General features: G+C 47.5%; 1 protein-coding gene across 5 annotated transcripts in view; it reads right to left on the bottom strand.

Annotated features, from left to right (window-relative positions):
- ERBIN (erbb2 interacting protein) overlaps window positions 1–12124 on the bottom strand; it is a 912789-nt gene extending 900665 nt beyond the window's left edge. For 2 of the 5 annotated variants that reach the window (XM_078675167.1, XM_078675172.1), the window contains exon 1: window positions 11115–12124. The gene's annotated coding sequence lies outside the window, so the exon portion shown is untranslated. The remainder of the gene's footprint in view (window positions 1–11114) is intronic. The other 3 variants (XM_078675168.1, XM_078675173.1, XM_078675169.1) reach the window with 2 other exon arrangements.
- Window positions 12125–12506: the final 382 nt, after the last annotated feature.

Genomic DNA, 12506 nt, shown 5'->3' with positions numbered 1-12506 from the left:
ATTAATAACCCAAATGCAGAGCTTTGAATAGTGTGTCAACATCTAAACGACTGAAATAGTACACTGGGGGCCTAGACACAGACGTTTCTTGACAGCCAATGGTCATACCCATGCCAAATGCTACCGCTTCCTATAGATAAGGACACAGACGTTGCTAAAGGGGTTCCATCCACAAAGTAGTTAAATTGGAGGAAATCTGACCAGATATTAATCTCCTAGGGAGAGACTCAGACAAGCTTATGAAACAGCAGTCTGCCTCGCGCGTGCAGCCTCTCACTATGAATGAAGCATCAGTGGCGCTGTCCCTCCATCCCTTCAGCACAGGTCAGACTGGGGACAGCTCAGAGCATTTTCGTTTTTGAGGATGGGTAGTAGCTCCTCCCTGGTGAGCTGCCTACTGACCCCCAGAGCGTTTATATTTATGTTGTATTTATTTTATTTATTTCATTATAGAGCACAGGCAATAACACAGAGGCACAAGATGATACACAGAGACCCTGGACCTTCCCCCATGATGGTCCCTTCTTGGGTGAAATGTTCCCTGTGTAGCGCTCTGCAGCTCCCCAGCTAGGTTTGCACTCTTTAAATCCCAAAAGCATGCATACATCCCTTGATTAGACACAAGTTTTCATTTAGCTCCTGGTTTTTATTCATTACAAATTTACACCGCGATGAGAACGCGAAGCGGGTAATATTCAAGGGAGATGTAGAATGTAAATAACATTGTCCATCATGCAGTCTCATGCCAGACACACAGCATGGCCCATCTCAGGCACATCCTGGCTTTTGTATATAGGGTTAACTGAACCGTCAAGTCCCACTAACAAAAGTATAGCAACTCATGGTCGAGACGCCGCTTCGATGATACTAAACGGCGTTCTCTAAAGCAGTCAGTTCCATGCTTCTTGGAGCTAGGCTTCACAACAGAAACGACTTAAAAGAGCAAAAGACAATTATGAATATTTTGAACACCTTTTTACGACAATGCAGCTTTTAACATACAACTGCAAAACAGAACGAATAATCTTCCCCGGATGTCAACTCACTCTTTTTTGCATTTCGATTCCTCTTGAAAATGTCACTAAACACAGGGTGCCCTTCCCTCAGACCTTAGGTGGGCAGTAATTGTGGTAAACCTCAAAGATGGCAAGCCTATTGGACGCTGCGACTCATATCACCTGATATCTTTACTCAACATGAAAGCCAAAATCATGGATAATATACTGGTCTCCAGACTTCTCCAGATCATTACACCATTAATACATAGGGATCAATCGGGCTTCATGCCTGAGAGATCGACCCAACATAATCTTCTTAGAACACACAACTGGTTGAACGAAATAAAGGGTCGTTCAGATCTGCATGTTTTCTTGCACCTGATGCGGAAAAGGCATTCATTGCAGTACATTGGCCTTTTCTTGATGGTACCCTTCTTAAATTCGGTTTTGGTTCCCACTACAGGAGATGGATCAAGCTATATCAAACCCCATCGGCAATGGTTCACGTTAACGGGTTATTGTCAGCAGAGGGCATCCCTATCGGTAGAAACACTAGGCAGGGATGCCCTCTGTCCCCTTTTCTTTTCGCTCTCACCCTTGAGCCACTAGCCTGCACTGTACGTAACCACCCTAGGATCCGAGGCTTTAAAATTAAGGGAGAATCCAGGATTGAAAAAATTATCTCGCTTTACGCAGATGATATCCTGCTTTATCTGACGGACCCTTCACTGTCTCGCCCCTCGACTTTCCAACTTTTCGAGGAATATGGGAGCTGCTCGGGCTACAGCATTAATTGGGATAAGTCAGTCCTTTTACTCCCAGAGCAGGGGCTAGAGATACCCCCACTCCCACGTCGCTTGACCCTCGCTACCCATGGTTTCAATTACCTGGGTTTATTTATGACACCAGAAATGGAAACCTGTTACGCACATAATCTTGGGAGGGTGGTGCGAACTTGTGGAGAAGACATGGCAAGATGGAGATGGTTGCCCCATACATAGTTGAGAAGGGCAGCCATGTTTAAAATGATTTCCTTACCCAAACTGCTTTATGTCCTGCAGAATACCTATTATAAGATCCCACCTGAGACCTTCCAGCTGATCAATAGTGATATGTGAACCCTACTGTGGGATGGTAAACACCCCAGAATTGCCCTGAAATGTTACAACACAACCAATATAATGGCGGACTTGCACTCCCAGACATGCAAGCCTACTATTGGGCAGCACACCTTATTAATATGAACAACTGGATGTTTGCCCCTTGGATCATTCAACATTGCGGTTGCAGCGTGCTCAGTGGGGCGGTGGATCTTGTCTCCACTATTTATATGGGGGGTGTCTCCTCCCAGCCACACAAGTGGCAGTAGTGGCATGGGACAAGGCCAGGAGGGCTATAGGTTGGCACGGGAAACTTACTAGAGAAACACCTCTGTGGGTTGGGAGGTGGCTCCCTGAAATGAAAAATTACAGGGATGTGAGGCTTGGGACCCGATTGGGGTGTCCATGGTGAGATACATCATTGAGGGGGGGTTATGCGGTTTTCCTCACTCCAGCGAGATCATGGGATGAGTTCTACCCAATTCCTAAAATATGCACGCTTGGAGGGCTGAGGGTCTCCCCAGGGAGAGTATTCCGGAATATGCCCCATTGGAAGGACGGCTCCTAGCGGAAGATATTGGATGAAGAGTGATTTCTCTAACATATAAAACTCTCAACAACAATATGTCTGATAATCTACATAACTTAAGGGGAAAGAGGATGTGGGAATGCTTAAAAACATTGACTGGGAGGCCGCCCTAATGCACCCACGGCAAGTTGCAATTAAGGCCAGAGTCCGACAAGTTCAATTCACAATTTGACATCGAGTACATTATTTATGATAGATGCCATTGCATGCGATGAGGCGGGCGCCGACCCTGTATTGTATAAGATGTAAAAGAGAAGAGGGTACCTTCTTCCATACGGTTTTGGGCTGATCCCTAATTCAGGATTATTGGGGGGATATTGTATGGGAACGGGGCCGTATACTCTCGGCTGAACTTTCTTTGGACCCCAAATTCCTTATACTGAGAATTCCGAATTATATTGATTTGCCACGTGCCCAGCTGTTGCTTTGTGGGCTTGGCCTTGTAGTTGCCAAAAGGGATATTGCAAGATATTGGGGGTAAATCAATGCCGGCTATACATGAATAGAAAAGGGATATGGATATGTCTATGATGGCTGAAAAAAACACCCATGCCTCACAGAGATGCCCTAAAAAAAATTGCAGGATCTGGGGCAGATGGCTACACCACTACTCTTAGGAGCGGTTTGAGAAAAGTAGGTGAGAAGGACCAGATACGCCCTGGAATTAAGGAATATATTATTACAAGCCATTTTGCCACACAAACTGGGGTGCGGAGATTTGTAAAACACTGGATACATTCTGTTTGGTGTCTTGGGAGGGGGTGGGTGGGGGCAAATAGTTCATTGTTTCTACTCTTTTTTTTATCCTATCGAAGGAATAGCTTTCTATTTTGGTTACATTACTTATGCAATATCTCCTTCTGTATTGTTCTCAAATACAAAATAAACATATATTTAAAAACAAAAAGAAAAGGTCACTAAACTATCGGACTCACAGCTTTCTAACCCATATGTTCATCTTAATTCTTGGTCCTGATCATTGTAAGATCTACACTTCCTTTATAGCTCTGAGTGATGAACACTGATTGTTTCACACGGTGACAAAGTACATATTACTGGTTCGTAATCTCTTGATTTCCATAAAGCACACACTTAATCTTCATATTTCCAAACCATTCGTCTGGACTTGCAGTAATCAAAACAGAAACAGAGCCTTAATCGCATCCCGAACCTGTGGTGTTCACCCATTCACCAACATTTCCATTGACTATGGGTTTGCATCACATAAGCGTCCTCAAACACACCTACAAAAATCCCAATACAGGACTGTTTAACAAAAAAACAGCTACAGAACACTCAGAACCACATATTTGTCTAAGACTGTGTCATCCTTTGGTTTCTCACTTGCTTTACACCTGGATTTGAGAATACCCTGCTGATCCTGCCATACTCATTCATGGTTCGTCCTTAATTCTTTAACCACATCTTAATCCTCCCAGCACTATACTCCTCATCCTCACAACTGTGTTTCCATGCTACAGTAAACTTATCTACCAAATGCAGGTCATGAAGACTCATTCCTTCCCAAGAGCAAGGCGTGAATTTGAACGATTTGTGTTACTACCTTAAAACTCAATCTTGATTTCAAATTTGTCTTCAGTTTTTAATAAACCGCATAGGCCTAAATCGTCATACAGTGCTCAGAAGCACAAAAAGCTGGTCACTGAGATAGCGCATCTGCACCTGGAATCGAAAACAAATATGTAGAATGCGCACTTTGTCCACAGCACTTGATAAAGCATTGTATCTATGGAGGTGGTCATCTTTTTGAGACATATTGAAACGTGGGAGTCTACAGTGCACCACTGTTACTGGATGAGTGAACAATACTGGATTACATTAAGAAACATACAAAAAACCATAAATCTTTGTAAGTATACACACCCCAAAAGCTCGCTCCATTGTCAGGCGGTTAGCAGCCCCTCACAGATCTACAAATAATTAAATGAACCTATTAAAGAGGTTGCTATTGTGATTTCCCAGAGTCCATCAGGGAAGTCACCAGGCCCAATGAAGTCCGGTTGGACCTCTGTAAAGACAAAATGGATTTCTGGGTACCAGGTATCACCAACGCATTGGACATGGCCTGTTGGAGCAAGTTACTATCTTTTTGGCATACAGCCATAATAGCTCCAGACGTAAAAAAAAAAAAAAAAAAAAGAAACCAACAAGCTCCTCGTTGCAACAGGCTTATTTTCTTGGTGGACTCAAGTGATAGGTGCATAGCCTTGCACAGAATAATGGCATGCACCATTAATTAAAAAAATATGGCTTCAGAGAAGGACTTCGTACTTTGGAGTAATGTCTAGATCTCCACTTGCTCGTGTGTAAATACAGTGTAGCGAAGGAGGGTCTCTTACACCTAGCCTTTACGGACCTACGTAGTGCTGCTAATCTGTCAATTACCTGCTGCCTTCTCTTGAGTATTGGCCTGGACCAGCCATGCTGACTTTTTATGTTCACGACATATGTGAGTTTCTGCCTCAGTCTGAATCGGTGAAGTTGGGGAGGGCACCGATTCCTCTTTACTGGACAGGGATGGGACTGGTCAGCAAGAATGTTGTATTGCCCCTATTTTTTTATTTTACGTCAATAATCTGTATTCATTCTTGATTACCCACAACCAGGATGTGCCCCTGGTGAAGTCACACCCTATGCCAGCTCTTCTGTATGCAGGTGATGCTGTCTTAATGTTTCGAACCCCTAATGGCCTCATGGGTCTAATAGACAATTTTCTCCTCTTTATATGCAGTCTTGATCTTGAGACCAACTTTTCTAAAACGTTTTATATGGTGTGTGACCCAAAGAATACTAAAACTAGAATTATCAGGATTAAAGGGACAAGTATTAGGAAAGATAATCCTTTTGTTTAATTTGGTGTGACTTTTGACTTGGCTACTTCCTGGTATTATTGTCTGTCCAACAGGTTCCCAAGACTCTGCCAATCTACTGACCTCTTGGTTAACTTTGCCAAGAGTGTGGGGTGCAAACGGATCTTACCTTCGTTGGAAACATATAACGGTAAATGCCTGCCATTTTTTAACTTATGGAGCTGGAGGCTACTTCAGAGCTAATAACCTCCAGGAGGAAGAAAAACGCTTCTGCAGGGGCCTTACTTGCCTTACCACCAGTCCCCCGCATTATTTTACACATAAAAATTGGGTTTAGACTATGATGAGGACAATATTAATTAAGTTCAGATGCTTTTATGGTTGTCTGTTTGATCTAATGATGTTAAATCAGAATGTGGCCTATCCCTCACAACACTCTTATATAACAATAGGACTACATGAACCAGCCGGGTGTGTGCATAATAGTATCACTACTCCTTCCCTTTATATTTCGAGAATTTTAGTTCATGTGTCGGTGTCAAACTACGTCAAAGTACACACAGGGTCAGTAATAAAATTGTCACAACAACCATCACTCGCACCACCAAAAAAGTGTGGAAAAAGAGAGTGAGCCCCTCACGGTAGAACCGCCAATGGGGTTATCTGGCTAGTAATTGCCAGTGTACCCGCTTCTCATCATCGGTAGCTCACTCTCAAGACAGTGGAAAGAAAAAGACACAAACACAACGGGGAAAAGGACAAACACCATGTAATAATCCTTTTGCTTCACCACAGTCAAGCAATGTACTAGGTGTTCATGAAGCAGCGAATAACAACTTCCAATCGCTGTTGTAGTGTACACATTCACAGTAAACCCCAGGAGAAAAGAAAGAAAAATTCTTCACCAAATTAAAATTGGAGAACTCACTAGCCACTCATACTTTATTCTGGGCTGAGAGCACCCCAAATTAAAACAGACTCACGCTAAACCGCCGATGCTGAGTGAACGAGCGGTTACACATCGGCTCAGAAACCTGAACTGAGGCGGGTTCCCTGTAGGACACGTGATCTTGTTGACACGGCGAGTCCACCTGAGAGGGGGAGCAGGTATGCAGTAGAGATGCAACCCCCCGGTCATTATAATCTAGAAGTGGAATTGAGAAGTGGATAACCCCTATATGCCCTGACGAAGTTGCGTAAAATTCAGCAACGAAACATGTTGGCGATCCAGACACACTTCTAACGTGGTTTAGCGTGAGTCTGTTTTAATTTGGGGTGCTTGTGTCTTTTTCTTTCCACTGTCTTGAGAGTGAGCTACCGATGATGAGAAGCGGGTACACTGGCAATTACTAGCCAGATAACCCCATTGGCGGTTCTACCGTGAGGGGCTCACTCACTTTTTCCACACTTTTTGGTGGTGCGAGTGATGGTTGTTGTGACAATTTTATTACTGACCCTGTGTGTACTTTGACGTAGTTTGACACCGACACATGAACTAAAATTCTCGAAATATAAAGGGAAGGGGTAGTGATACTATTATGCACACACCCGGATGGTTCATGTAGTCCTATTGTTATATAAGAGTGTCGTGAGGGATAGGCCACATTCTGATTTAGCATTGTTTGAGTGGGGGGCGGCCTTTTCCCCTATTCCCCCTAAGACTCCGAGAGAGTTGTTGTGATCTAATGATGTATCTAGTCTAAATAGGTGGATTATTGAGGGCAGCAGAGACTGTGATTTGATATAAAAGTTCACCGCTTTGCTATATCACACAGGTAGCACTCGTTCTGCACAGGCGATGGCTTCATGAGACGCTACCCTTTATCATCCATGGGATGGCAAATGGGTCAAAGACAACTTTGGACTGGGTACAAATTGCATCAGAGAGGCCGAGAACTTCAAAAAAATATTCTTATGCCACTATGCAGTCCTGAGATCTATTCTATGGGGGCAAGTCGTATTTAATTATGGTTATAAGTTTAACCCCTTGGAAAAGATCGTTGTTGACCAGATTTAGAGTGGGAACTATACGTAGTCTTCTCAGTTTCCCATTGGGCTAATAGGAGTCAAAACCCGACCTTGTTTGTCCGTGACGAATGCTCACCACAGACGTTGCTGCTGTTTGTTTTTCTGTACATTTTACCAACCTTGAGAAACTACAGTTTAGAGAAATGCAGATCAGCATTTTGTTTTCTTCAAATGTTAAAAAAAGTTTTTAAAAAATGCTAATCTGTGGGATGCATTTTAAAATCGGTAGTTTGAATAAATCAACATTTATTTAATAGATATTTATTTGTTCTACCACTTTTTTGTAACATGTATTTTTACGCTGTTCTCTAATGATTATTTTTAAATATTCGAATAAAGATTGACTTAACTGATTATAAATGTGTTCACACAATTAGCCGCAAAAAGCTACCTGCAGTTAAGTGAGCCTTCTAGCTCTCCGTGACACTACAGCTGAACCCCCCAAGAGCATCGAGAGTGGCGGCGCTGTCACCTCACTTCAACTATCGATTAAGATAATGGCAGGCACGTCTACCAGTTAGGTGTGCCACGAAGGAGAGCGTGAACAACGCGCAGGCGCTTTGGAACCCTCGCTTTGCTTGCGCCCAGGTAAACAGCTTGCAACCAGTGTCCAGGTGTGTGACGCCAGCCAGGAGAGTTCAAGTGACTTAAGTAGTCTGCAGTGAAAACAAAAGCAACAGCCCGTGCGCCGGCTGAAACAACTGTTTGATTTACAATTCAGGGCAAAAAAATACAAACATGCCAGGAGCTTCTCTCTAGCACATCAGCTCGCATTACTGCACTCCTGGGCTGGCCAGCTCAGGGTACACCGCTGGCTGCACAAGACGTTTACTCATGTACCTTAAGTGGGTGACCCCTGAATACAAACAAAAAACAAAGGGTAACTAAGCTGAGCCTCTTCGTGAAATTTGGTTTTACAAATGGTTAGTGTTCTCTAACTTGAGTTTACAGTGGGGAAAAAAAACACACACAAAACACGGCGTTCATGTTTTCGCACATTTCCAACTTCGGCTCTTGGCAGCCGGCAGACGCTAGAGGGAATTAGTTCAAAGTAACACAAAAGGGACCAGTCAACCACACGGAGTCCCTGGCTGCTACCAAGTGCCATACTTTAAATCCAACAAAAGGCCCGAGTAAGACAAAAACTCACCACCCCCTCTATTCTGGCAGCAGGGTGGAACAGACGGGACACACATCAGCAGGCCATCGCGACATGACCGACAGAAGATCCGACTTCTACAGCTGAGTAGTGAAACAGTGACAGCCCTCAAGGAATGCGAGATAACAGAAACAAACCAACCCTTCAACTATCAGCTCAACCAGTAACAGCAAAAAAAAAACTTGATTCCACACGAGAGGAACTGGGGCTTAATATGAAACCTACTAAAATAAAAGTCGGTTTTCTGGTGATGTATGGAACCAAGATTTCTTGCAACTGGCAAGACCGGGGTGTGCTGTGTGCCATCATGTATCTATTCAGACCTCAGGCCTGTGCTTCCAATAACAAACCGCACACGGGGAAGGGCTCTGCCATGTGTGACCTCTCAGAGAACTCACCAAGCCAACTTCCTAGGCTACGAGGCTTTCCTCGAGCATCGCCAGGGGTGGTGCGTGGCACTAAAGGAAAGAATCGTGCGTTGCGGGCAGCGAGAGCATTTATTTGGCTGAGAAAGTAAGCATGAGGTAGCATCAGAGTCCGAGGTCACACTCCCTTTGTCCACACGCAACAGCAAGTTACAAGGAAATACAACCGAGTCACGTGACCAGAAACAAGTGTTTACATTTTCAGCTTCCTAGAATCGAGGAGAGCAGTTTAGTTCGCAGGCCTAATCTCACAATGCAGCATCATTTAAGCTTCAAGGCTCCACATACACACTGATAAACGAATTAGGTGCCAACACGCCACTTAAATTTGCCCTTGTGAAAAGGTGAATGACAGGTGTGGCACGCACCAGCCGTATGCCATAATTTACCATCACAAATTATAAAACACATCTATCTACACGTTCTCACTGTATTGCATGTATATACATTCAATAATACACAGTAAAATTAAGAAAAATAAAAGATGTAATGCACTCCACTAATCTCGCATGTGAAAGCTGCAAGCGTACCGGGGGGGGGGATAAACGGCAATGCCGCGCTCAGGCAGCCCTGTCGTGGGGCAGAACGCTGCTAGAGGGTGACTGTCCCTGCTGCTGTCTGAGGGTGAGGTGTGCCACACACACACGCATCCCTGCTGGCAGCAGCGCCGTGTGACGTCACGAGAGCCCGCAGAGAGAGGGACACAAGGCCCGGGGACAGTGGTCCCGGTGGGTCCACATGAAGCCGCGGGCGCAGAGCAGCGCTGGGTGCCCACGGGAGAACCGCAGTGGAGACCACCAGTGGGGCTGCAGCTCCAGGCTCGCACTAGAGCCCACCCCAGAAGTACACCCCCCCCCCCCCCCTATCCCTTCTCTGCATCAGGTTCAAATTCGCCGAGCGCCAGAGGGGTCGGTCTGTGCATGGAGCCTGTATCGACCTCTCTCTCCAGGACTAGTTTAGCTTCCACCCCCGGTGAAGCGACCAGTACTGCCATCTGCACCGCCTCCAGCGGACCCGGGTATGCGCCTCAACTGAGAGGCTATACAGAGGGGCATCTGCGCTATACAGAGGGGCATCTGCGCTATACAGAGGGGCATCTGGCTATATAAAGGGGCATCTGCGCGCTATACAGAGGGGGTATCTGCGCGCTCTGCGCGCTATACAGAGGGGGTATCTGCGCGCTATACAGAGGGGGTATGCGAGCTATACAGAGGGGGTATCTGCGGCCTTCGCATTTCAGCGGACTTCAGGTAAATAAGGAACAGCAAAGAAATAACACCACATCCAGAGAGACAGCAGTATCAGGAAAAAGCATAGAACTGGCAGTTTTGTGGTCTAATGTCACCCGAGCATCCTCATTTTAACGGCACCCTCATGTCCAAAACCTCCTCGAATTTCAACTGACATTGGCCGGTGTTTGATCAAATAAATCGTTGTACCATTAAATCAGAGGATATGGGTTGAAAAGTTTACTCCATGTTCAGCATTGTGTGGCTGGGGGTTCGCGTTACACACGCTTACACTATTTAAAGTTTTACTAGTTCTATGCACTTCTCTTCTGCACCAACACTTGTGTTAGTAAAGGGAGACATAAGGGCGAGAGAGGGAACACAAGAGCAGCCCCCTTCCCCGTGATGGGGAAGTAAACGAAAGAAGACAATGTTTGCGCCTCACACACTTGCTGCATCCTCTTAGGCGCACAGCACAGCGCTACTTTCCAGCTCGGCCTGGTGTGTGAGGACAGTTAGAGCCGGTTTGTGAAAGTGTGACAAGCGGTGCCTCGAAGCAGAGCGCCCCTGCCCGGGATCCTGTGAACAAAGAAGTCTGTGTACACACAGGACTGGATCCCCTTCAGTGCCAGCGGGGTCCCCTCCGCCTGCGCCCCGAGAGGAGCAGCTCCAGGACAGGGAGGCAGAGCAGTTACAGACATGAAACCCAGACAAGATACCCCCGTGCCAGGCGGGTGACATGCAGCCAGCCTTACCTCTGGTTTCCAGCTGCAGTCCCTTCATCTGTTGGGCTTCTCTACCCCAGCCAGTAATCCGGGCCCCTCCCTGCACTGGGGGCCCAGGCGGCGGGCCGGCTGCCTCCCGAGGCGAGCTCAAGTTACCGGGAAGCTCAGCTCCGTGAATCCAGGCCGGGGAAATCCACTTTATGTGAGCACCAAACAAAACCCGGGTCCCAACAAAGTTGTCATTCAGACGCGCCCACCAGAAAGTTCCGTGTCTCCTCTGAACGCCACTTCCAGGTCCGAGAAACTCCCCGGAGCAGGCCAGGCGCGACTAGCAAGAGCCACCCGGACGAGGGTTCAAAGGCATTAAAAATGCAGCGCGGCGGAGGACGGGGCTCAGCGGCGCGCGGCCCAATGCAAGACCGAGGCCGACGGCGAGCAGCGCCCAGAGCCCGCAGCGCCCTCCTTCCTTCCGCGGCGGCGATGCTCCTCCACTGCCGCAGGCCCGGCCCAGCCTCACCGGAGCCCGACCCCGCCCCCAGGGAGCTCCGTGCGCCGTGACCCGCCGCGCCCAGTGCTCCTCTGCTGCCGCTGCCCGCTGCGCTCCCTCTCGTCCGGCGGAGGCGGGGACTGGAGGCCTCGGCGGCGGCGGCTTCTTCCTCCTCCTCCTCCTCCTCCTCTCCCCGGCCCGGCCGCGCTCCCCCGCCTCCCCCTGGACGGGCTCCGGCTCCACACACTTCCGTTCCAGGCCTGGGGCTGGCGGTGGCTCTGCTGCTCCCGGACACACAACGAGCAATCACACACGGAGCACTCACAACACACCCCGCAGGCGGCAGCGCGCCCTCTGCAGCGCCAGACTCGCGGGCCCCGCCGGTAGTGCACCCCGAGACAAGTTCCTCAGCCAGTGCCTCCCCTCGCACGCAGACACTGCCCCACACACACCGTGCCTCCGGTGACGGTCACTGCGTCTGTGTGTGTCTGCGCCCACAGTGCTTCGCTGTGCCTCTGGTCTCCGCTTGTGTCTTCCTTGTGCATCTCTGTCTGGAGTGCACCGGGTCTACGGTGTGTGTGTGTGTGTTCGCACCCACTGTATCTGCTGACATCACATACAAGAGTCGCTGCACCGTGGCCAAAGAGCTTGAAGCTACATGTGTTACAGAAGGAACTGAACCGCAGGGCAGCCCCCTCTCTTACCAGAAGCAGCGCCGCCCCTCGGTTTTTTGCTGCCTTGGGCAAAAATGCCCAGGTACACGCTGTCACACCGCCCTCTTTCAAGCACACACCTACGCCAGCAGCTCAGCTTGTCACATAACATTTGCGCCCTAAACTAAGATCAGTTTAAATAATACACGTTGAAATGTGCATGTCGACGTCATCGCTCTAAACAAGTAAACATCTCTCGCAGTCACCCCACGCCCCTGGGTG

The sequence above is a fragment of the Lissotriton helveticus genome, chromosome 2_1, assembly GCF_964261635.1.
Source record: "Lissotriton helveticus chromosome 2_1, aLisHel1.1, whole genome shotgun sequence".
In the NCBI taxonomy this organism is placed as follows: Eukaryota; Metazoa; Chordata; class Amphibia; order Caudata; family Salamandridae; genus Lissotriton; species Lissotriton helveticus.
This window is presented reverse-complemented; position numbering and strand designations above follow the sequence as displayed.